Raw genomic sequence first — 27105 nt, 5'->3', positions numbered from 1 at the left:
TTGCTCACGCTTCTTCTAAGAACCATGTACCATAATGAAGAATATAACAGAGACACGATACTGAGAATAGAGCAATATGATACCGTAACCTAAAGCGCTCTGCATCAAGCCGTTCCACCTATGCACCAGGCCCAAGTAGGCCGCAAGCAAAAGCTTCCATGAACATTGAATGAGCAAGAACTGGGTTGCTGACCCTGCAGAATGAGCCCGGCGAGAGCACACCGCCAAGGGTACGATGTTGCAATCTCGCACGCTGCAAGCCAACGCCAAGGTCGCACCTGCAAGATAAACCAGGCACACAGTAGGAAAAACAATATTAATTGTGTTGAATTTTGCCTCAAACACGGTCCCACCTCACGTGACAAAGCCAAACCTGACAAGATGCCAAGCCCAGGAGGAAGGAGACGCCTGAATCCCACGTTTCAAGACACAGGCAGATACAATTAAAAGACTCATTGGACATCTGCAGCAGTGGGAGTAGTCGACCTCCCAACATATGAATAAATCCTCACATTGTTTACACCTACCCATATTAAAACATTGTTGCAAATTACAGGTGCACCGCGAGCTGGGAACAGCGATAGTCCCAGACTGGGAGGCTCGCGAGCGGACCAATCAGAACATGGGGCTCCTATCACTGACGCCATTAACATTGACCAATCCTCAGAGGTCTTCATGTAACAATTTTCATGTATCAAATTGAAGGGACAGCCCAGGTATACCACCTGACTAACCCTCAACCACTAATACCGTTCTCTATATGTATGCTATACTAACCCTACCACTCGAGTAACCAATCCAGAGTGGAGATAGGTTTTTTGCTAAACTTTCCAAGTGACGCAAGTAGCGCGTCATACTAAGGTAAAAAGGGCCTGCGAGCCCCACGATTGTGTGTGTGTCAGGACGGACGCGTACGCTCCTTGACCCATCCCTGCCGTTTTGTCTAATAAACAGCAGAGTCACCTTGCTTCTTGCATGTGTCTCATACTCTATCTCTTTTGGGATATACGGGAGGAGTTGGGGCCTCCCTGCCCGGAGGTCTGCGGACGGCCCGGCCGACCCCGGCAGAATTTCCCCCCGACAAGTTGGAGGCACTGCTGAGATCTGGTTAAGATCTGCTTTTTTATTTTTAATTTTTTTCCAGGTACTCCCGTTGCGAGGAGGCCCGGCGGCGCGGCCCCCTCTGCTGTTGCCCCTTCTGAGGACTACAGGACCATCGCGGAACTGCGAGAAGACCGGACAGCGCAATCCGGATATTGGCCTTCGGGAGCCGGTTGAGAAGTATCCCGCCCTCGGTTGGCGAGTGTCCGGACGTGGTCCAGACGAGGGGAGGTGGCGAGCCGCTTGGAGGGGTGCACGCAGTCGAGCGGCCCCGCATCAAGAGAACTTGGTGAGCATGTCACGCACAACAAGCAATGTGAAATTGTGAGGGAGGGGGGAGGAATTAAATGCGGGAGGTGGGAGGTGTTGCACAGGTGCGCGGCGAAGGTTTGACAATTTAGTGTTGGCAATGAAATGAATGGTAGCCGAACGAGTGCGAGAGCAGTCGGCTGCGTTGCGAGAGAGGGGGGTGGAGCACGAAAACATCATTTGCGGCCACTCGTAGACACTGATTGGCCTAGGTCGCGACTACGTGTAAGGGTGTGTGTCTGTGTGGTTTCCTACGATTTGGCATTTATTGATCAATGAGTAGATGAGGATCCCTCTTGTTCGAGCAAGAAACTCGATAGGTAGATGACGTTTCCCTGTAGGCGGTAGCTAGTTAGTTGCCCTATACGGAAGATAATTGGCTGGTTAAGCCCTCCTGTCGAGGGGCGTATCACACGCGAGGCGACGCAGTGTGCGCAGTCCAATTATATTATTGATTACCTTGTTCCAGGAGTGACAGGAAGACAGCTGTGAGGTTAACGGGGGTAGATTGCAAGTGTATTTTGAACTTAAAGAATATATGAAGAACTTACCAGTAGCTCGAAGAGATCGGTGACGTCACCAGTAGGGCTTTCATAGGATATCCCGAGCACAAGGCATCTTTCTTTCTGAGAGTGGTGGGGAAGAGAACTGTGGTAAGGGAGTGGAAACGGAGATAAACGGTAATGAATTGATCGAGGAAAGGCGAAACGGGGGACGTGGCTGCGCACAGAGAACGCCGGCCACGGCAAGTGTAGAAGAAGGAGGAGGAGCAAGTGAAAATAGGACGACTGTATAAGAACGTCATAAGGGGTACGCAGCTTCAGGGGGCTACGTGCGCCTTGGCCGCAGGGGACCGTAAGGGTGTCGTGTAAGGGAAGAAAGACAGAAGAAAATATACAAATGTAAATACTATATTTTTATAATTTTCCTTAGCGGACTATCGCAAGTCCCCAAACTTATGGGGCCAGGTAACGATATAAGGCTGTATATTGTAAACTGCTAGTGAGATAACCGCTACAAAATAGGGGAAGGGTAACAAGTGGAGCGCTACTATGTCACACGGGACAGAATCGGGATCGGGATCTAGGGGGAACACCCTCACTACCCCACTACAACACATATGTACCACACTGTCACCCCATAGGGAGAAGCTGATCAAGTATAGCATAGAATGGACACAGGGGACGGACAACAAAATGATAACACCATGGCCGCCTAATGGTAGCTTCGATCCATATACCCAACATTCACTATTAAACCATTTGCATAATACATACAAAGGGAAGAAGTTGACAAACCACGTGGAGGTGTTTAACTTATGGAGGATGTTCCAGGGGTCCCGACCAGGACCAAATGGAATGTTCACTGTGGGGGGAATACCGGAAGAAAAAGAGATCAAGGAGGAAGGAGAGGATGGGAAAAAGGGGAGTGAAGACCCAAAGAACACGGGGAACGGACAAGAGGGAGGAGAAAAGAATAATAAATCAAATGAAATAAAAAAGGAACCGAGCAACGATATACCCCTCGTAAAGGTAGTGAAAACAGAGGGAGAGGGGTTGTACCCATTAAGAGAATTAGGAGAAATAGGAAGAGGACAGTTAAGGGCGGCTGAGGGGTACTCGAACCCGGCATACAGCCCTCCACCATATGTGGCTCATAGGAAGATGCCAGGAGGGGAGGGGTGGACTGGAGAAGAACAAACTGTGGAAATAGGACATGATGAGTGGGTAGCTGCACAGATACTATTAAAATTACGAGGTTCATTAACAGGAGAAGAGAAGGAGGTAGTAAGGAAAACAGACGAGGATAATACCAGGGAGAGTGGAATGAGAGGGGAAGAGCTGTTACGACAAAAGGAAGAGATTTTGGAGGAACGACTAGCAGAGTTAAGGGATGAGCAGAACGAACTGATCAAACAGCTCGAGAGGGAGGAAAGAGGGAGAGCGAGGGAAAGGAAAGAAGGTAAGAACAAATTGGAAAAAATAAGGGAACGAACTGAGGAGCAAAGGAGAGAAGCTGAAAGGGTAAAAGCAGCAGCAGAAAGGGTATCAAGAGCAGTGCTGCAAGAGAGGAAAAGGGAAGAAGAAGAGAAAGAAAGAGAAATGGCAATGTGGAAGAAGAGATTACTATCAGAAACGACTAAGAAATACGAAGAAGGGAGGGTGATAGAGAGTATATTAGAAAGGGAGAGGGTGAGATGGGAAAGGAAGAAAGAGGATGAAAGGATATTGGAAAAGGTGAGTAGTGAAGTAATGGAGGGATTAAAAAGGAAAAGGGAGGAAAATGGTAGGGAGATGGAGGAGAGAAATGAAGGAGAAAGAGAAGATAGGAGAAGGGAGAGTGAAGTAAGGGGGGATGTATATAGAGACACAGAAGTAGCAACAACATCAACGCAAAGGGGAGCGGTTGGTAAAGGAGAAAAGGGAGAACCCGACCTGATAGACTTAAAAACAGTAACAATCAAGGGAAAAAAGACAGAGTGGGGGCTGCCGTTTATAAGTGACTTTTGTAGTGAGGAAGAAGAAGGAGTGGAGAAGGAAGGAAGAAACAGTGAAAGGGAAAGCCTAGATAAACTATACATCACCCGGACCAACACAGACTCACCATGGATCCGTAGGAGAAAGGATGAACTGGAGAGAAGTGAGGAGGAAGAGCAAGGAATAGCGGAAAGAGAGACACATGAGGCCTCACCGTCCACATCACGCCCTCTCCCACCCCACCCTACATGCTCAACCACCTCACGCTCATTACGTACAATAAAACTTGCGCCCTTCATAGACGAACTGACACCGTATGCATATCGGCTTAGAGACCTCCCTAGACGCAGGCAGGAAGGACGACTACACACGCCCACATTAAATACAGGAAATGATGGAAGAAGGGGACAGGATGGAGAAGAAAGAGTTACGAGCAGGGGAAATACGGACGAAATTGACAATGTAGAAGAGAGGGAAGAAGAGGAAGGGTGTGAGGACTCGATTTTATGGAACACAAAGGGTAAAACGAAACATAACTTAATGCCACTTCTGGAGAGGGGAGGAGTTAGACCACAGTACGTCCCTTGGAAGCATACAGACAAAGAGAATATAAAGTGCAGGCTCCCATCACTAAGTTGAGGTGCGGGTAAATGGATATATGAAATGGAAAAACACACCGCAGGACAGAAACTGGCAGTAGGAGATGTAAAGGGCCTTCTAATATCGATATTAGGGGATGCAGCGGATGACATTTGGAAGAGAGCGGGAATCCCTGGGGTAACAATAACAAACACATCGCATGATGGGGCACCATTCGCAAACTGCAGACATGCACTATGTCAGGCATTGAGGGTACAGTACCCAGACACATCAGACATAGGAGCAATTACCTCACGCAAGATGCGTGAGAACGAAGATCCTGTTGATTATATCCAGGAAATCCAAGAGAAGTGGCGCATGGAAACTAGAGAACAATGGGACAAAACACCAGCAATTTTTTATCATATACTAGTACAAGGGCTCCCAGAAGGATTTCAGAAACAACTGAAGAAAGTAGTGGGAATGGAAGCAAAAGCATGGCCAGAAATACAACTGACAATAGTGCACCATTGCAGGACATGGCAAGGAAAAATGAAACAAAAGGAAGAGGACAGGAAAACGGAAGAGGCTAAACTAGTACAGAAAAAACTTACTAAATACACAATGGAAGGGGCACTAATAACTACGCCTACAACAATGACCCAAAGCCCCACACAAGTAGTGGCCGCACAGGATCCCTCCCAAATACCACCCTCACAGACTATAACACAACAGGTGCCGCCACTCCAACCATACACGACCAACATGGGAGGAGGATACTCAATGCCAGGAGCTGGGTATTATAATTACAACAGGGGAAGAGGAGGAATTATGAGAGGGAGAGGATACGGATATAACACACAACAGCAGGTGGGAGGACTTAGAAATTCCTACCCCACAGGGCAACCAGTATACCAGGACAACACAGGGAGCTTTCCATGGCAGAGTAGGGAACCACCGGTGTGTTGGAGTTGTGGATTATTAGGGCACATGTCACGCACATGTAGAGTAAGACCAGGAACACCATCATGGAGTGAACAGGGACAACCGAGGGTCACACAGGAACAGCAGGGCATACAGCAACCGCAGACGTTGTAAGAGGGAAATGAACAGCAACAACTAATAACACAACAACAGCCACAGACATATTCACTGCCACAACAACAGGTAGCGATAACACAACAACCCCAAGCACAACAAACACAACTGGGTAGGGTGAGGGTCCTGGGACACAACCCTTACACAGGAAATGGTCAATCGTTGTACCCTCAATAGGACAGCCCACAGACGGCCTTGGTGTGTCCCATCCTGTCAGTAACACCTAATAGTGCGGAGGAACCACGCATAGAGGTAACGATAGGTGACAAAAAATTATCATTCCTTGTTGACACCGGGGCGACCCGGTCTTGCATAAGGGAAGGTAAATTTAAGATGTCAGGCGAAGCCATGAACACCCAAGGATTCTCTGGGGCTAGAGGGTTGGTTCCTTTTACTGATAACATTCTCTTATCTATAGGAGATTATGACATGTCAGTTCCACTTTTATATTATAGTGCCTCACCAGTAAATATACTGGGGAGAGACATAATGAACAGGTTGAATATGACAATCTCATTTACTGAGGACGGCATAATTTGCTCTACTCCAGGGATTAACATGCTCACAGCACGACAGATTATGCAAGCATACTGCGGACAGACAGCGATTAGGGCGGAGCCAGTAGATGGCGAACTCTTCCAGTACGGGACAGACATGGCATTTGCATGGATGCCAGGGATAGAGGGAAAGATCTGGAGGAGGCCAGCAGCCTATTTGTTCAGACCAGAAACACCAGTCAATGAACCAGAAGGAAAGGTGGTTCCAGTGGACATTGAGAGCATTATAGCAACAGCTGATTACATTGCTGTACATGCCCAAGACAGAGAAGGAAGAGCATGGAGGGCAGTGATAGCAATAGCAGAAGGATGTAGGCTCACCCAGGTGTCAGATGAGGAGCTGTTCTCAGAAGAAAAGGAGGAAGGTGAAATGGTGTTTATGATGAGTGTGGAAATATGGCTAAGAGTGGCGTACAAACAAGTAGCACAGAAAATTGCAATGGCACTTGAGGCACCCACATCCACCCCAGTTCCCTTCTTTAAGGAGGATATGACAAAGGTACCCACATCATTGTGGACTACTAGCCCCTATGACGTGGGGTGCATAAAAAGTATAGGGGGAGTAAGGATAAAATTGAAAAAAGGTACAATACTCCCCAGAGTGAAACAGTACCCACTATCAAAAGAGGCAGATGAGGGCATATATGAAACCATAACGGCCCTTATAGATAATGGCATATTGGTCCCCTCAGAATCACCATGTAACACGGCTGTATACCCAGTGTGCAAGGCTAAAGGGGGGTCTTGGCGCTTCATACAGGATCTCAGGCCCTTGAACAACATAGTAGAAGCAGAATACCCCATAGCCGCAAACCCGGCCACAATATTGTGTGGCATTCCAGCGGAAGCATCACGATTTACGGTGATCAACCTTAAAAATGCTTTTTTCTCAATACCATTGCACCCAGACTCACAAGATCTGACAAGCTTCACTTACAGAAACACAAAGTGGAAACACACCAGATTACCACAAGGGTACTGCGAATCACCCTCAATATTCAACAAAGTAATACAGATGGATTTGGGTAACATTGAAGTGGAAAGCACAGTGTTGCAGTATGTCAACGACATAATAATTTGCAGTACAAACGAAAGAACATGCAGAGAGGACTCATTAAAGATGCTGACAATATTGGCTGAAAAAGGTTACAAGGTAGATATGAAAAAGTTACAGTACTGTCAAGAACAGGTACTTTACATTGGTCAGCTCATATCCCAACATGGAAGAAAGATTGCACCACAAAGGGCACAGGCCATTTCAAACACACCAGTGCCACAAACAGTGAGGGAACTGCAGCAGTTCCTGGGTCTGTGCAACTACTGTAGAGCATGGGTATTTGATTACAGCTCATACATAGGACCCCTGCTTGAGGGGTTAAAGGAAGCTAATAAAGGGGAGAAAAAGTTGGGGTGGACAATGGAAATGAGAGAGGCTTTTGATGAACTGAAAGATGCGATATCAACTGCTCCGGTACTCGCAACCCCAGACTATGAGCGACAATTCTTTATATTTTCACATTGCGACTCAGCAGTAATGAAAGCAGTGTTGGCTCAAAAAACAGACATGGGCTACAAACCAGTAGCATTTTACAGTGGCCACTTAGACCCTGTGATGTTAGGTCATTTCCCTTGCGAACAAGGTCTTGCCGCAGCTGCTTTTGCGGTAGAAAAAGCATCAGCAATAACCATGGGGTGCCCAACTACACTGTTTGTGGAACATGCACTATTTGCAATATTGAATAAACCGAAGTCCACCCTAACCACGCAAAGGGCATCAGGTTATGAGATCATCTTATCCAGAGCTGAACTATCAATTGTTAGATGTAGCACGGTCAACCCTGCAAGGTTCCTAGCAGAAGTAATTGAGGAGGGAGATTATGCCCACGACTGTACGCAAATAACTGAAATGTACTCATGTACTAGAAAGGTTGAAGAAAACGCACTAGAGGGAGGTGAGCTCCTGTTCATTGATGGGTCATCAACTATCGACCAAAGGGATGGTATAAGGAGGACTGGGGCAGCAGTGGTAAAAATGATGGAGGTACCGGTGTGTGTGGCAATGAAATGTGTACAATTACCACAGCATTACTCCGCTCAAGCAGCAGAATTAGTTGCACTGATTTTGGCGTTGAAGGAAAACTTTGACAAACGAGTGACCATATATTCTGACAGCGCATATGTTACGTCCACTGTCCACTCAGGGCTGTCGAAATGGAGAAGAAGAGGGTTTAGGAGAGCTGATGGCACTCCAGTGCAACACGCCCTCCTATTGGCTGAACTAATTGAAGCAATAAATGACCCCCAAGAATTAGCTTTGGTCAAATGTACCGCACACACCAATGGTGAAGACCACATCTCAAAAGGGAATGCAGCAGCAGACGCACATGCGAAGTATGCTGCATACTTTGGTGAGATATGGAACCCCCCAGAGTCACAGAGAGGGAGAGGGAGGGGAATGGCTAAAGAGATGTTGATAAGAGAAGGGTACACCCATCTCCCAGCCACACAGTTTATGGAGCTACAAGCGGCTGCACCAATGGCCGAAAAAGAAATATGGGTAAAAAGAGGATGCACAATGTCACCAACCGACGCACTATGGCGCCAGGGTGACACTGGAAAGATTGTAATACCACTGGCAGTATTGAACACCGCCCTGAGCCAACTACATCACCCAGCCCACACAGGCAAGGAAGTAATTGCAGCACGAATTAGGGAAGACTGGTTCTGCCCCGAGTTAAATTCTCATGTGTCCAATTTTATCAGCAATTGTCTCACATGTCAACAGTTTACGGCCGGTCACACTCTGAAGGTGATAAGAGGTACTATACCCCGGCCAGAGGGACCTTTCCGACATCTCCATATTGACTATGTTGACATGATCAACGTATGTCAAGGAAATAGGTATATGATTTAGTAGTATGGCCATTCTCGAGGTGGATTGAAGCAGGGCCCTGTTCACACCCAGATGCATTTAGAGCAGCTAAATTCCTAGTGAGGGAGGTCTTCCCCAGGTGGGGAGTGTGCGAGGTACTGAGGTCAGACAATGGCCTACATTTCCAGCACATCACATCCTTACTGAACATCAAGCATAAATTTGCATGTGTATACCACCCACAGGCCAACGGTGTATGTGAACGCCTGAATGGCCTATTAAAGGAGGCAATTGCAAAAATACAGCAAACAACAAAGAAGAGTTGGTTGTATTGCCTTCCGCTAGCCCTATTTGAACTAAGGAATAGACCAGTTTCCGACCACCACCCCTCACGAGGTGGTTACCGGACGTCAAATGCGCCTTCCCCTAACGCCAACATCAAGAGCATTTACTGACCACGAGAGTACTGCAGATGTCCTTGGTGATGAAATGTACCAATATGTGTCTTCTTTGATTACTAGTGTAGCGTTTGTGTCTCAACAGCTCGAGCGCACGCGGGGCGGGTCTAACAGCGATCAACAAGAGGACGTGGATAAAGAATTGGAAAAGGAAAGACTGTGCAAAGTTGCTAAAGGTGACCACGTACTACTTCGCAATTTCAACAGAAAGTGGAACAGTCCACGATTCACTGGCCCCCATCTGGTAGAGGAGGTATCAACGAGAGCAGTAAAACTACAGGACAAAAGTGCCTGGAACCACCTACACGACGTAAAGGTCTACAAACTCCAGACCCGCCCCAGCGCCACCGACAGGGCCACTGAAAGAACAACAGCAGCGTCACCAACAAAGGAAGAGACTTCTACCGCAACTAACGGCCTAAGTGTCCCCATACCCTGCCACCCCCCAGATTCCAAAGAGACAACTATTAGAAAAGAAAGGGGTGATCCCCATACTTCCCACCCCATGGTTACACGATCAAAGGGTAAAGAGACTTCCGCCAGTTGAGCCCCAAACCCTCTGCCCATTGACCCCCTACCCACTGTAGTAATAACGGAACTGAAGGACATTGTTTTGCACATATACACATGTAAACACCTGAATGTTCTCTTTCTTTTCTCTCGCACATGCAGGTAAAGCGTATTATTGTGCTGTTAAGAAAGTAGAAAACTAACCAATTCACTGCCCAGGAGTAGATGGTACCCTCAGACGATAATTACCTAGGAGAATTGTCACACCAATTTGTATATGAAATAAAACGGCCAGCGTACCTGAAAAGAAGGAGGGTACGTGTCTACTACACAGCAATCCTCTTGGCCATAGAACATTCAATGCCCCACCTCCAACCATACTTGCCTGCCCTAAGAGATAGATCGCTTAGATTGGCGTGGGAACAGCTCTTCGCCTGGGCACTGAATGACTACTTGATAGGGAGAGCTTAATAACAATAACTAACCTTAATAACGAGCATATTAAGAATTTTCAGGCGGGCAACTGTAACGTCGCAAGAATAAGCTGCCGGACTGCAGCAATGTAAGAGCAAAATGCTGGTGAAATTAGCATTTGTAATAAAATTGATAGGGATTTTAATGATCACCGGGTTCTTGGCTGCCTCTGTATGGCAGTACAGCTATGCTATTGATATTATTGCTGTAGCCAAACCTAATATACCCCCACCCCCAGCTGCAACAGGTGTTATGCCAGGTGGTACTAGTAAAATCCCACACAAGGAAAATAGAGTTAAACGGAGCACATACTCAGATAATAAAGGCATTGACAACTATGTACAAGATTCATCACACATCTCAAACAACATATGGTATCAACACATGACCCACATAGGTAAGCAGACAACAGAAGACAGCTGCTACGTTTGCTCATTGATCCCATACGCCATGAGCGCTTCTCGAACATTTGTTGCCACGGAGATAGATGGAAAAATAGCACGATGTATAATATACCTGGCACTGTTCCAGACGAAAGGAAGATTCCAAGGGACAGTGGTGCATCTGGTGTGGAAAACACAAGATACATATCCATATGAAAACAACTTCCTCAAGACTTATTTGAGTTACCACAAGAGCAGTTTACATGCTGAAGGATTCAAATACATAACAAGTGGTCCTGAAAAAGGAGAAACAAAGAAAGTAACACTGCAATACCTACCATGTGATTGGTACGCTACTGAAGTCCCTGGTAAAAACGGATGTTGGGAAAGACCACTGATGATAATAACAGGGAAGGTGTACATGGACAACAAATGGGACATAGGAGTGGTTGGCAGCAACATGGTAACAAGAGAAAATATTTCAACTATTGATGGACATAACCATAGATGTTGGATGACTTGGATCAAGTACGTACCCATGCTCACGTGGATGGAGAAGGATGAAGACCCAATAACAATACTGCCGCTAACTGCGCCTAAGGTATGCTACCAACATAAAGGAGAGGTGGATGTAGGATACAACACCAACTGTGAAAGCGTGATGGAGTTACCTGAGGGGGGAGCAGGAACAGCAGTAGTAATGGACCATTACTGGGCCTGTGGAGACAAGGCGTACCACACACTGCCCCCTTTGTGGAATGGTGTATGCACTATAGTACACGTTAATGTACCATCACTAGTGGTACCCCAGAAGCATGTGAATATGGCGAATTTCCCCAAGATGGATGAAGGGAACAAAATGAAGAGGAGATCTGCACAGCCTCGGAAAGGGCCAGAGAACCGACGCAACGGCAACAACACTGTCCTCAACAGAAGGAAAAGACAAGGAGAACCTCTGACAGGAAATTACCTGTGGGGAAGGTCGGAAACAGCACTCACCTCATTTCCGCCGGAACACAGACTATTCAGCAGAGCAGCTATGTTCTTCTCCTCAATAATACATCCTGGACTGCAGGCCTACGCAAACGCGAAATGGCTCCAGATAACTAGGTGGGAACTAATGATGACAATTAACTCTACAGTAAATGGATTCAACACAATAAAAGAGGAATTGCGAGCAGTAAGAATGGTTGCACTACAGAACAGATATGTACTGGACTGTCATGATCTCTGCTTCCAAAAGGCCAGGACTTACCCAACTCCCTTGGAAGCAGACCCATAACCCGGGTTCCGAGTTCCAGCCAGTCCCAATTGGGACCTTTTGGACCCTGTCCTGGCGCCAGTGGCGCCAGGCTCATAAATATGCCCAGTCCCAGCGCTGCAAGCGCCGGGCTCATAATGCTTGGGTGGACTTACCTGCAGCAGACCATGCTGCTTACTTACCTGCCAGTTGAACCCCTGATCCTCTTCTGTTTGGGACTACTTTTCCTGTTGGGTGGGGCAGGAGCCACTCCCTAGGTTCAGAACACTGGAACTCTTCTGGAAAGCAGGAACTCTTTTCTTACCTAGGCGTGGCTGTGGAAGGAGACACCTAAGCACTACAGGAGGCTATTTAAACCACACCCGATGGATGAATCTTGCTTTGCGTTATTCTGCATCCTCTGCAGCAGAACGCTCATCGTGTCTTCTGCATCTGATCCTGGGCCTAAAGGAAAAAGGCTTACCATCCTGAATCCAGTCTGCAGCAACATCTATAAAGACAAGAAAGAACAGGTTAGCACTACGGTCTTCAGTGACAGCGCATCTCTTACCTGGTCCATCGGCTGTCATCAACGCCTCGCGCAGCATTCCTGCATCTTAAAGACAAAGGCTTACCTACTCTTCACGCGCTCCGGAGGTCATCGCACTGCATTCTGGCATCTGAAAGACAAAAGCTTACCAACTCTTCGCACGCTCCGGAGGCCTTCGGCGCTGCATCCCGCATCTGTAAGACAAAAGAAGGTGCGTTTAAAGACATTGGGTAACGTTAAATACTCACGTGCCATTACTCCATCCACGCCGAACTCAGTGGGCATTCCGGCATCCTTCAGCAGCTCCGAACTGGTACCTGCAAAATAAAAGGACAGTTAGTGTGCATCGTGAAGCAAGCAACAAGCGCTTACTTACGCGCTTCCAGGCGCTTCTATTCCGCTAACGGTTCCATCCTCAACTCACTTCAGCCAGTCAACCGCCATCGCCGGAACCCTGCAAAATAAGAGACAGCATTACAAAAGACTTTTAAAGACATTTGAAATACTCGGAACTCACCGTTCGTGAAGTAAACGACGGACAGCAGTCCTCTGAAGTCAAGAGGCCTGCGCTACCTATCCAGTGAAGAAACTGGTTACAGCACCCTGCCCCGAGGCAGATGGAGAGCTCAGCGTTCACTTACCTAAGGTGAGAGCGTTAACCTTTGGGGTTCTACAGGAGAGGAGAAAAGGAAAGAGATAGGGACACCCCAATAACCTCAGTTCATTAATCCCATATTTTCTATCTGCAGACATCTTACTCTTCGAGGCAGGCATACAGTGCACAGAGGTCCAGCCCAAAGAGCCAACCGGGTGCTACACATCACTTTTGAAGATACGGTAGTCGCCCAGTCAAGACCGGCGCCTCTGCGAGAATCAGGTGAGCGTTACAGAACGCAAAGCCCACCGCAAAACTCTCGCCCAGGCGCTATGGAAACCTCGGATACCGACCACCTAGCCCGGTTACTTGGGGAACTAAGGGCAGAAGTGCATGCAGCTTGTCAGGAAACAAATGCTCTAAGAAGGGAACTAATTATTTCCAAGGAGCGAACAGACGATCTTGCTAGACAATTGCTACAGTCACAAGCCGGACAGTCCCCGTTACCCGCATCAGGGGCAAATCTTCCTTCAACATCCCCTATGAATCCAGTGCAGATCAACCTACCTGGGAATGTACCTCTGGCTCCGCCCGAACGATTTTCTGGTGACCCAAAGAGGTTTGCAGTATTTATCAATCAGTGCCGGTTGCATTTTTTATGCCGGCCAGCAGCCTTTCCAACTGATCAAGCTAAAGTAGCTTTTGTGTTTCGTACCTTAGTGGCAATGCGGCAGACTGGTCGATCCCTCTAGTTAATCAAGATGATCCGGTTCTCCATGATTTTCATGCCTTTCAGCTTAGTATGGAAAAACTGTTCGCAAGACATTCACAGGGGCAGGCCTTGGACAATGAGCTTCTTTCGTTGCGACAGGGTAATCAAGACCTTTTGGCTTATATTGCATCTTTCAACAGACTAATAGTGGAAACTCAATGGCCTGAGGACAAAAGGATTACGCTGTTTTATAGAGGTCTACGTGGAGAGCTCAAAGATGTTTTGGCCCAAGTAGTGAATCCCCCACAAGACTGTTCGGACTATATAGACTTAGTCGTTCAAATAGATCACAGACTGCAGAACAGGAAGGCCGATCGTTCCAAGTTTGATGCTCGAGTATTTTCCAAACCACCAACTCCTTCCAAAGGAGTAGACTCCGGGGAACCCATGCAAATAGGGGGCCTGAAAGGACCACTAACACAAAAGGAGCGGGAAAGGAGAAAACAGTTGCAATTATGCCTCTATTGCGGAAACTCAGGGCACTTTCTTCGAGACTGTCCGGTGAAACCAGCCAAGAAGGCGGTAGGAGCTGCAGTTACCAAGGTCACAAACTCTGAGCAGGGAAACAACCTCGCCCGACAAGAATAGAGGTCCTCTTCCCGAGCGTTAAAACCAGTTTCCGTGACCTCGCATTTCGTGATACCTATGGTCCTCATTAGCCCTGATCATCCGAATCGATTACATGCGATTGAAGCTTACGTCGACAGCGGTGCCATCGGCAATTATGTGGATCATGAAATGGTTTTGAGGATGAATCTAACTCTTTGTCCCAAGGCTGTAAAGGATGTCATTACTACGGTGGATGGTACGGAGATAGCCTCCGGACCAGTAACGCATACCACTCAAGAAGTGACGCTAGTAAGTCAAGATGGACACCATGAGAAGATCGTGTTCGATGTGATCAAGGCCCCTCAGTTCCAGATTATTCTAGGGATACCTTGGTTAGAGAAACACAATCCTCGGATCGATTGGCGAGCAAGAACGGTTCAGTTCCCAGAATGTGTCTCTACTTGTCACCCTCCACCTGGTGTTGCTCTAGCAGCAATTTCTTCAGAGACTCCCCAGTTACCTCCCGAATACCTAGAATTCCAAGATGTTTTCCGGAAGGATCAGGCTAACTCTCTACCTCCTCATAGGTCCTATGACTGCCAGATAGACCTGATACCTGGATCTACTCCTCCGTGTAGCAGAATTTATGCCCTCACCGAGCCTGAGAACCTTCACCTCTGACAATACCTGGATCAATACCTAGCGAATGGGTTTATTCGTCCTTCTAAGTTCCCTGCTTCTTCAGCTTTGTTCTCCGTTCCAAAAAAAGAAGGGGACCTTAGAACTTGTATAGATTACCGCGCCCTGAACCAGATCACCATTAAGAATAGATATCCGTTACCTTTAATCCCTGAACTCCTGGACCAAGTCAGAAGAGCATGCATATATACAAAGCTGGATCTTAGAGGAGCCTACCACTTGGTACGAGTAAAAGAGGGCGATGAATGGAAGACGGCCTTCCGCACCAAGTATGGGCTATTTGAATATCAGGTCATGCCCTTCGGACTTTGCAATGCCCCGGCCGCCTTTCAATATTTTCTGAACGATGTCCTCAGAGAACTCATAGATGTATGTGTTGTCGTTTACATTGACGACATCCTCGTTTATTCTTCATCGGAATCTGAACATCGGAAACACGTGAAAATGGTCCTCGAGAGGTTGAGTCAACACAGACTTTTCGCTAAATTGGAAAAATGTGTTTTCAACGTGACTGAAGTTGAATTCTTGGGATTCATATTATCACCTAGCGGAGTGCGTATGGATTCAAGGAAGGTCGATGCAATTCTCAAATGGCCATCACCATCCTCCGTAAAAGGGTTTCAAAGCATGTTAGGCTTCGCCAACTTTTACCGCAGGTTTATCCCCGAATTCTCTCGAATAGTCCAGCCCATCACCGCCTTGTTAAAGAAAAACAAACGTTTTGAATGGTCTACCGAGGCGGAACAAGCTTTCCAGAATTTGAAGACAAAATTTATCTCTGCACCAATTCTAAAACATCCTCGCCCCGAAATCCCCTACATCGTTGAAACTGATGCTTCGAGCCTTGCCATGGGGGCAGTTCTATCACAGAAGGACCCAGTAACCAATCAGTTACATCCCGTGGCATTCTGGTCTTGCAAATTCTCGCCTCCTGAGATCAATTACACTATTACTGATAAGGAACTTCTGGCTATCAAGTCTGCCTTTAAGGCTTGGCAGCATTATCTTCTGGGGGCCCGACACACCGTTACTGTGATTACGGATCACCGAAACCTGCAATATTTGAAAACCGCAAAAGCCCAATCCTCTAGACAACTCCGTTGGGCACTATTCTTTGCCGAGTTTGACTTCATAATTACCTATCGACCTGGTACAAAAAACGATAAAGCTGATGCCCTTTCTCGGATGGGAGTGGAGGAACACTTGACCAACCCTAAACCTGTACCTATCATTCCCGAACAAAGAATTCTGGGTGTAATAACCACACAATCCATAGAGGAAATTAAGGATAAAACCAGGCAACTTATAAATCCAGCAGAAATACAGAATTGGCATCTGCAGGGAAAGGACTTTGCAGTAAAGGACAACTTATTGTATTTCCAAGAACGATTATACCTGCCCAGCACAGATTTACAGAAAAAGGTGATCTCTTGTTATCACGAGCCTCTAATGGAAGGACATCCCAGTATGGCCAAAACCTCAGAAAAGATCAAGCGCTACTTCTGGTGGCCGTCTTGGGAAAAAGATATCAGAGACTTTATAATGTCCTGTGGAGTATGCGCCCAAAACAAGAGTCAAAAGGAAAGACCAGCCGGCCTCTTACGCCCTATTGACATCCCACCTCGCCCTTGGCATACGCTTTCTATGGACTTCATCACCGACCTACCTCCATGCTCCGGATACAATACGATCCTGGTAATCGTGGACTTATTCTCCAAGATGGCGCATTTCATTCCACTCAAAGGCTTGCCAACAGCAACAACTCTGGCCCGAGAATTTCTCGAAAACATCGTCCGACTGCACGGTTTTCCTTCAGTGCTAATTTTGGATCGAGGTAGTCAATTTATTTCTCATTTTTGGCGAAGTTGTTGTCGGTCGGCTCAAATTGATGTGAGATTATCGACCAGTCACCACCCTCAAACCGACGGGCAAACCGAGAGGACCAATCAAACTCTGGAACAGTATTTACGCTGCATGCTGCAACAAACTGAAAAAACTTGGAAAGATATCCTTTGGATAGCCGAATATGCCTACAACAACTCTGTCCACTCAGGAACTGGGAAAACCCCGTTTTTTCTTTTATACGGCTGTCACCCTCGAACCTCAGAGTTGGATCCACCCCAAGATCTTGGAACACCAGCAGTAGACTACCTGCACTCTACAATCACCCAAGCTTTTAAGGAAGCCGTTTCTCACCTTCAAAGGGCTAAGGAACAATACAAAAAAGGAGCAGATCAACATCGGAAGGAAGCCCCCCAATATCAAGTAGGAGATCAAGTCTGGTTATCCACCAAATATCTACCTCTAAAAGGACCACGCACATTCAACCCAAGATACCTTGGTCCCTATTCCATCACTACCATAGTAAACCCAGTAGCGGTCAAGTTGGACTTGCCCCCTCACATGAAGATACATCCGGTCTTCCACGTCTCTCTTTTAAAACCCGTGCAACCTCAAACCCGACTAACTAAATCCCCAAAACTTATCCTAGTTGATGGAGAACTCGAGTTTGAAGTGAAAAGCATCCTGGACTCCAAGATCTCCAAATCTAAGCTATTTTACCTAATTGACTGGAAAGGCTACGGCCCTCAAGAAAGATCCTGGGAACCTGCAGAATATGTCCACGCTCCTCGTCTAATCAAAAGATTTCATCAAACATTTCCTGACAAGCCAAAACCCCCGGGGAAGCCCGGTTTGGGAGGGGCCTTGAGGGGGGGTACTGTCATGATCTCTGCTTCCAGAAGGCCAGGACTTACCCAACTCCCTTGGAAGCAGACCCATAACCCAGGTTCCGAGTGCCAGCCAGTCCCAATTGGGACCTTTTGGACCCTGTCCTGGCGCCAGTGGCGCCAGGCTCATAAATATGCCCAGTCCCAGCGCTGCAAGCGCCGGGCTCATAATGCTTGGGTGGACTTACCTGCAGCAGACCATGCTGCTTACTTACCTGCCAGTTGAACCCCTGATCCTCTTCTGTTTGGGACTACTTTTCCTGTTGGGTGGGGCAGGAACCACTCCCTAGGTTCAGAACACTGGAACTCTTCTGGAAAGCAGGAACTCTTTTCTTACCTAGGCGTGGCTGTGGAAGGAGACACCTAAGCACTACAGGAGGCTATTTAAACCACACCCGATGGATGAATCTTGCTTTGCGTTATTCTGCATCCTCTGCAGCAGAACGCTCATCGTGTCTTCTGCATCTGATCCTGGGCCTAAAGGAAAAAGGCTTACCATCCTGAATCCAGTCTGCAGCAACATCTATAAAGACAAAAAAGAACAGGTTAGCACTACGGTCTTCAGTGACAGCGCATCTCTTACCTGGTCCATCGGCTGTCATCAACGCCTTGCGCAGCATTCCTGCATCTTAAAGACAAAGGCTTACCTACTCTTCACGCGCTCCGGAGGTCATCGCACTGCATTCCGGCATCTGAAAGACAAAAGCTTACCAACTCTTCGCACGCTCCGGAGGCCTTCGGCGCTGCATCCCGCATCTGTAAGACAAAAGAAGGTGCGTTTAAAGACATTGGGTAACGTTAAATACTCACGTGCCATTACTCCATCCACGCCGAACTCAGTGGGCATTCTGGCATCCTTCAGCAGCTCCGAACTGGTACCTGCAAAATAAAAGGACAGTTAGTGCGCATCGTGAAGCAAGCAACAAGCGCTTACTTACGCGCTTCCAGGCGCTTCTATTCCGCATACGGGTCCATCCTCAACTCACTTCAGCCAGTCAACCGCCATCGCCGGAACCCTGCAAAATAAGAGACAGCATTACAAAAGACTTTTAAAGACATTTGAAATACTCGGAACTCACCGTTCGTGAAGTAAACGACGGACAGCAGTCCTCTGAAGTCAAGAGGCCTGCGCTACCTATCCAGTGAAGAAACTGGTTACAGCACCCTGCCCCGAGGCAGATGGAGAGCTCGGCGTTCACTTACCTAAGGTGAGAGCGTTAACCTTTGGGGTTCTACAGGAGAGGAGAAAAGGAAAGAGATAGGGACACCCCAATAACCCCAGTTCATTAATCCCATATTTTCTATCTGCAGACATCTTACTCTTCGAGTCAGGCATACAGTGCACAGAGGTCCAGCCCAAAGAGCCCACCGGGTGCTACACATCACTTTTGAAGATACGGTAGTCGCCCAGTCAAGACCGGCGCCTCTGCGAGAATCAGGTGAGAGTTACAGAACGCAAAGCCCACCGCAAAACTCTCGCCCAGGCGCTATGGAAACCTCGGATACCGACCACCTAGCCCGGTTACTTGGGGAACTAAGGGCAGAAGTGCATGCAGCTCGTCAGGAAACGAATGCTCTAAGAAGGGAACTAATTATTTCCAAGGAGCGAACAGACGATCTTGCTGCAATTGCTACAGTCACAAGCCGGACAGACCCCGTTACCCGCATCAGGGGCAAATCTTCTTTCAACATCCCCTATGAATCCAGTGCAGATCAACCTACCTGGGAATGTACCTCTGGCTCCGCCCGAACGATTTTCTGGTGACCCAAAGAGGTTTGCAGTATTTATCAATCAGTGCCGGTTGCATTTTTTATGCCGGCCAGCAGCCTTTCCAACTGATCAAGCTAAAGTAGCTTTTGTGTTTCGTACCTTAGTGGCAATGCGGCAGACTGGTCGATCCCTCTAGTTAATCAAGATGATCCGGTTCTCCATGATTTTCAAGCCTTTCAGCTTAGTATGGAAAAACTGTTCGCAAGACATTCACAGGGGCAGGCCTTGGACAATGAGCTTCTTTCGTTGCGACAGGGTAATCAAGACCTTTTGGCTTATATTGCATCTTTCAACAGACTAATAGTGGAAACTCAATGGCCTGAGGACAAAAGGATTACGCTGTTTTATAGAGGTCTACGTGGAGAGCTCAAAGATGTTTTGGCCCAAGTAGTGAATCCCCCACAAGACTGTTCGGACTATATAGACTTAGTCGTTCAAATAGATCACAGACTGCAGAACAGGAAGGCCGATCGTTCCAAGTTTGATGCTCGAGTATTTTCCAAACCACCAACTCCTTCCAAAGGAGTAGACTCCGGGGAACCCATGCAAATAGGGGGCCTGAAAGGACCACTAACACAAAAGGAGCGGGAAAGGAGAAAACAGTTGCAATTATGCCTCTATTGCGGAAACTCAGGGCACTTTCTTCGAGACTGTCCGGTGAAACCAGCCAAGAAGGCGGTAGGAGCTGCAGTTACCAAGGTCACAAACTCTGAGCAGGGAAACGACCTCGCCCGACAAGAATAGAGGTCCTCTTGCCGAGCGTTAAAACCAGTTTCCGTGACCTCGCATTTCGTGATACCTATGGTCCTCATTAGCCCTGATCATCCGGATCGATTACATGCGATTGAAGCTTACGTCGACAGCGGTGCCATCGGCAATTATGTGGATCATTAAATGGTTTTGAGGATGAATCTAACTCTTTGTCCCAAGGCTGTAAAGGACGTCATTCTACGGTGGATGGTACGGAGATAGCCTCCGGACCAGTAACGCATACCACTCAAGAAGTGACGCTAGTAAGTCAAGATGGACACCATGAGAAGATCGTGTTCGATGTGGTCAAGGCCCCTCAGTTCCAGATTATTCTAGGGATACCTTGTTTAGAGAAACACAATCCTCGGATCGATTGGCGAGCAAGAACGGTTCAGTTCCCAGAATGTGTCTCTACTTGTCACCCTCCACCTGGTGTTGCTCTAGCAGCAATTTCTTCAGAGACTCCCCAGTTACCTCCCGAATACCTAGAATTCCACGATGTTTTCCGGAAGGATCAGGCTAACTCTCTACCTCCTCATAGGTCCTATGACTGCCAGATAGACCTGATACCTGGATCTACTCCTCCGTGTAGCAGAATTTATGCCCTCACCGAGCCTGAGAACCTTCACCTCCGACAATACCTGGATCAATACCTAGCGAATGGGTTTATTCGTCCTTCTAAGTTCCCTGCTTCTTCAGCTTTGTTCTCCGTTCCAAAAAAAGAAGGGGACCTTAGAACTTGTATAGATTACCGCGCCCTGAACCAGATCACCGTTAAGAATAGATATCCGTTACCTTTAATCCCTGAACTCCTGGACCAAGTCAGAAGAGCATGCATATATACAAAGCCGGATCTTAGAGGAGCCTACCACTTGGTACGAGTAAAAGAGGGCGATGAATGGAAGACGGCCTTCCGCACCAAGTATGGGCTATTTGAATATCAGGTCATGCCCTTCGGACTTTGCAATTCCCCGGCCGCCTTTCAATATTTTATGAACGATGTCCTCAGAGAACTCATAGATGTATGTGTTGTCGTTTACATTGACGACATCCTCGTTTATTCTTCATCGGAATCTGAACATCGGTAACACGTGAAAATGGTCCTCGAGAGGTTGCATCAACACAGACTTTTCGCTAAGTTGGAAAAATGTGTTTTCAACGTGACTGAAGTTGAATTCTTGGGATTCATATTATCACCTAGCGGAGTGCGTATGGATTCAAGGAAGGTCGATGCAATTCTCAAATGGCCATCACCATCCTCCGTAAAAGGGTTTCAAAGCATGTTAGGCTTCGCCAACTTTTACCGCAGGTTTATCCCCGAATTCTCTCGAATAGTCCAGCCCATCACCGCCTTGTTAAAGAAAAACAAACGTTTTGAATGGTCTAGCGAGGCGGAACAAGCTTTCCAGAATTTGAAGACAAAATTTATCTCTGCACCAATTCTAAAACATCCTCGCCCCGAACTCCCCTACATCGTTGAAACTGATGCTTCGAGCCTTGCCATGGGGGCAGTTCTATCACAGAAGGACCCAGTAACCAATCAGTTACATCCCGTGACATTCTGGTCTCGCAAATTCTCGCCTCCTGAGATCAATTACACTATTACTGATAAGGAACTTCTGGCTATCAAGTCTGCTTTAAGGCTTGGCGGCATTATCTTCTGGGGGCCCGACACACCGTTACTGTGATTACGGATCACCGAAACCTGCAATATTTGAAAACCGCAAAAGCCCAATCCTCTAGACAACTCCGTTGGGCACTATTCTTTGCCGAGTTTGACTTCATAATTACCTATCGACCTGGTACAAAAAACGGTAAAGCTGATGCCCTTTCTCGGATGGGAGTGGAGGAACACTTGACCAACCCTAAACCTGTACCTATCATTCCGAACAAAGAATTCTGGGTGTAATAACCACACAATCCATAGAGGAAATTAAGGATAAAACCAGGCAACTTATAACTCCAGCAGAAATACAGAATTGGCATCTGCAGGGAAAGGACTTTGCAGTAAAGGACAACTTATTGTATTTCCAAGAACGATTATACCTGCCCAGCACAGATTTACAGAAAAAGGTGATCTCTTGTTATCACGAGCCTCTAATGGAAGGACATCCCGGTATGGCCAAAACCTCAGAAAAGATCAAGCGCTACTTCTGGTGGCCGTCTTGGAAAAAAGATATCAGAGACTTTATAATGTCCTGTGGAGTATGCGCCCAAAACAAGAGTCAAAAGGAAAGACCAGCCGGCCTCTTACGCCCTATTGACATCCCACCTCGCCCTTGGCATACGCTTTCTATGGACTTCATCACCGACCTACCTCCATGCTCCAGATACAATACGATCCTGGTAATCGTGGACTTATTCTCCAAGATGGCGCATTTCATTCCACTCAAAGGCTTGCCAACAGCAACAACTCTGGCCCGAGAATTTCTCGAAAACATCGTCCGACTGCACGGTTTTCCTTCAGTGCTAATTTCGGATCGAGGTAGTCAATTTATTTCTCATTTTTGGCGAAGTTGTTGTCGGTCGGCTCAAATTGATGTGAGATTATCGACCAGTCACCACCCTCAAACCGACGGGCAAACCAGAGGACCAATCAAACTCTGGAACAGTATTTACGCTGCATGCTGCAACAAACTGAAAAAACTTGGAAAGATATCCTTTGGATAGCCGAATATGCCTACAACAACTCTGTCCACTCAGGAACTGGGAAAACCCCGTTTTTTCTTTTATACGGCTGTCACCCTCGAACCTCAGAGTTGGATCCACCCCAAGATCTTGGAACACCAGCAGTAGACTACCTGCACTCTACAATCACCCAAGCTTTTCAGGAAGCCGTTTCTCACCTTCAAAGGGCTAAGGAACAATACAAGAAAGGAGCAGATCAACATCGGAAGGAAGCCCCACAATATCAAGTAGGAGATCAAGTCTGGTTATCCACCAAATATCTACCTCTAAAAGGACCACGCACATTCAACCCAAGATACCTTGGTCCCTATTCCATCACTACCATAGTAAACCCAGTAGCGGTCAAGTTGGACTTGCCCCCTCACATGAAGATACATCCGGTCTTCCACGTCTCTCTTTTAAAACCCGTGCAACCTCAAACCCGACTAACTAAATCCCCAAAACCTATCCTAGTTGATGGAGAACTCGAGTTTGAAGTCAAAAGCATCCTGGACTCCAAGATCTCCAAATCTAAGCTATTTTACCTAATTGACTGGAAAGGCTACGGCCCTCAAGAAAGATACTGGGAACCTGCAGAATATGTCCACGCTCCTCGTCTAATCAAAAGATTTTATCAAACATTTCCTAACAAGCCAAAGCCCCCGGGGAAGCCCGGTTTGGGAGGGGCCTTGAGGGGGGTACTGTCATGATCTCTGCTTCCAAAAGGCCAGGACTTACCCAACTCCCTTGGAAGCAGACCCATAACCCAGGTTCCGAGTGCCAGCCAGTCCCAATTGGGACCTTTTGGACCCTGTCCTTGCGCCAGTGGCGCCAGGCTCATAAATATGCCCAGTCCCAGCGCTGCAAGGGCCGGGCTCATAATGCTTGGGTGGACTTACCTGCAGCAGACCATGCTGCTTACTTACCTGCCAGTTGAACCCCTGATCCTCTTCTGTTTGGGACTACTTTTCCTGTTGGGTGGGGCAGGAGCCACTCCCTAGGTTCAGAACACTGGAACTCTTCTGGAAAGCAGGAACTCTTTTCTTACCTAGGCGTGGCTGTGGAAGGAGACAACTAAGCACTACAGGAGGCTATTTAAACCACACCCGATGGATGAATCTTGCTTTGCGTTATTCTGCATCCTCTGCAGCAGAACGCTCATTGTGTCTTCTGCATCTGATCCTGGGCCTAAATGAAAAAGGCTTACCATCCTGAATCCAGTCTGCAGCAACATCTATAAAGACAAGAAAGAACAGGTTAGCACTACGGTCTTCAGTGACAGCGCATCTCTTACCTGGTCCATCGGCTGTCATCAACGCCTCGCGCAGCATTCCTGCATCTTAAAGACAAAGGCTTACCTACTCTTCACTCGCTCCGGAGGTCATCGCACTGCATTCCGGCATCTGAAAGACAAAAGCTTACCAACTCTTCGCACGCTCCGGAGGCCTTCGGCGCTGCATCCCGCATCTGTAAGACAAAAGAAGGTGCGTTTAAAGACATTGGGTAACGTTAAATACTCACGTGCCATTACTCCATCCACGCCGAACTCAGTGGGCATTCTGGCATCCTTCAGCAGCTCCGAACTGGTACCTGCAAAATAAAAGGACAGTTAGTGCGCATTGTGAAGCAAGCAACAAGCGCTTACTTACGCGCTTCCAGGCGCTTCTATTCCGCATACGGGTCCATCCTCAACTCACTTCAGCCAGTCAACCGCCATCGCCGGAACCCTGCAAAATAAGAGACAGCATTACAAAAGACTTTTAAAGACATTTGAAATACTCGGAACTCACCGTTCATGAAGTAAACGACGGACAGCAGTCCTCTGAAGTCAAGAGGCCTGCGCTACCTATCCAGTGAAGAAACTGGTTACAGCACCCTGCCCCGAGGCAGATGGAGAGCTCGGCGTTCACTTACCTAAGGTGAGAGCGTTAACCTTTGGGGTTCTACAGGAGAGGAGAAAAGGAAAGAGATAGGGACACCCCAATAACCCCAGTTCATTAATCCCATATTTTCTATCTGCAGACATCTTACTCTTCGAGTCAGGCATACAGTGCACAGAGGTCCAGCCCAAAGAGCCAACCGGGTGCTACACATCACTTTTGAAGATACGGTAGTCGCCCAGTCAAGACCGGCGCCTCTGCGAGAATCAGGTGAGCGTTACATGGACCTCCTCACAGCAATGGAAGGAGGAGTTTGCGCAAAGATAGGACAATCATGCTGCACATTCATCCCTGCTAACGATGCTGACAATGGTACACTCACGGAAGCTGTGTCACAATTGGCCCAGATGCACTCAAAAATGATGGATGAAAGTAAAGGTGTGAAAAAGGATGAGAGCTGGTTTTCAATATTATGGTCATGGATGCCATCTTGGCTGTCAGATGGACTGAAGATTATAGTTGGATGTACTATTTTGGCTGGAGCTGCACTGATCATAATAAGATTTTGGAAGGCCCGGAAGGCACGCACCACAGACGAGATGATCGAAATGGTTGGTATACACCTCTTGATGCCAACAGATGACGGCCAACACACAGGCACAATCATAAAAGAGAGAGAGAAGTTGCGCAACCAGATCATCACCAACCACCTGGACCCACCATCTGTGAAGCTCGAAAACCCAAGAAACCCAAGGAGCTACATAGGGAAATGGGTATACTGCACTCCTGGAGGAACCTGTGAATATATGTATTGGTCATTTGAAGACCATGTTAACCACTATGGACATTTGGGAGGAATAACTAAAATATGGAGAGTAAGAGGAGATAAAGAAAAAGATATGTTTGTGGTCGACAAGTCGACCAGAGGGGGGACTGAAGTGGGAGAATGGAAGAACAGGCTCCCGCCCTTCCCCTCTCGCGCCTGGCCTAGAGGATCACGGCCTAGACACCCGCCACGAGAGGAGTTTGCCTATCTACCAGACGACCAAATACCCTGGTACAGGAACATACGGATGTGCCCATCTACCTGCCTAGCAGCCCGCCCTGTCCATGCCGATACCTGCGGCACGGATCAACTCGACTAAACCTACATGTCGTTAGAGATGCCATGACGACCTAGCCAACGGTCAGCACACCTGTGCAAACATGCACACCGGACACTCCCACACCAATCCACACAAAGAATATACTCAGTGCTATGACATAGGCGACAGACATACTCACGGACGTGCATCTTTATTATTTTCCACATAGGCTCTCAAAATGCGGAAACGCAAGACGCATCATGAACTTATCTAAAAAGGCTTGCTCACGCTTCTTCTAAGAACCATGTACCATAATGAAGAATATAACGGAGACACGATACTGAGGATAGAGCAATATGATACCGTAACCTAAAGCGCTCTGCATCAAGCGGTTCCACCTATGCACCAGGCCCAAGTAGGCCGCAAGCAAAAGCTTCCATGAACATTGAATGAGCAAGAACTGGGTTGCTGACCCTGCAGAATGAGCCCGGCGAGAGCACACCGCCAAGGGCACGATGTTGCAATCTCGCACGCTGCAAGCCAACGCCAAGGTCGCACCTGCAAGATAAACCAGGCACACAGTAGGAAAAACAATATTAATTGTGTTGGATTTTGCCTCAAACACGGTCCCACCTCACGTGACAAAGCCAAACCTGACAAGATGCTAAGCCCAGGAGGAAGGAGACGCCTGAATCCCACGTTTCAAGACACAGGCAAATACAATTAAAAGACTCATTGGACATCTGCAGCAGTGGGAGTAGTCGACCTCCCAACATATGAATAAATCCTCACATTGTTTACACCTACCCATATTAAAACATTGTTGCAAATTACAGGTGCACCGCAAGCTGGGAACAGCGATAGTCCCAGACTGGGAGGCTCGCGAGCGGACCAATCAGAACATGGGGCTCCTATCACTGACGCCATTAACATTGACCAATCCTCAGAGGTCTTCATGTAACAATTTTCATGTATCAAATTGAAGGGACAGCCCAGGTAT

The sequence above is a fragment of the Ambystoma mexicanum genome, chromosome 5p (assembly GCF_040938575.1).
Source record: "Ambystoma mexicanum isolate Mex_15411 chromosome 5p, UKY_AmexF1_1, whole genome shotgun sequence".
Taxonomy (NCBI): domain Eukaryota; kingdom Metazoa; phylum Chordata; class Amphibia; order Caudata; family Ambystomatidae; genus Ambystoma; species Ambystoma mexicanum.
Note: the sequence above shows the minus strand (reverse complement) of the source record.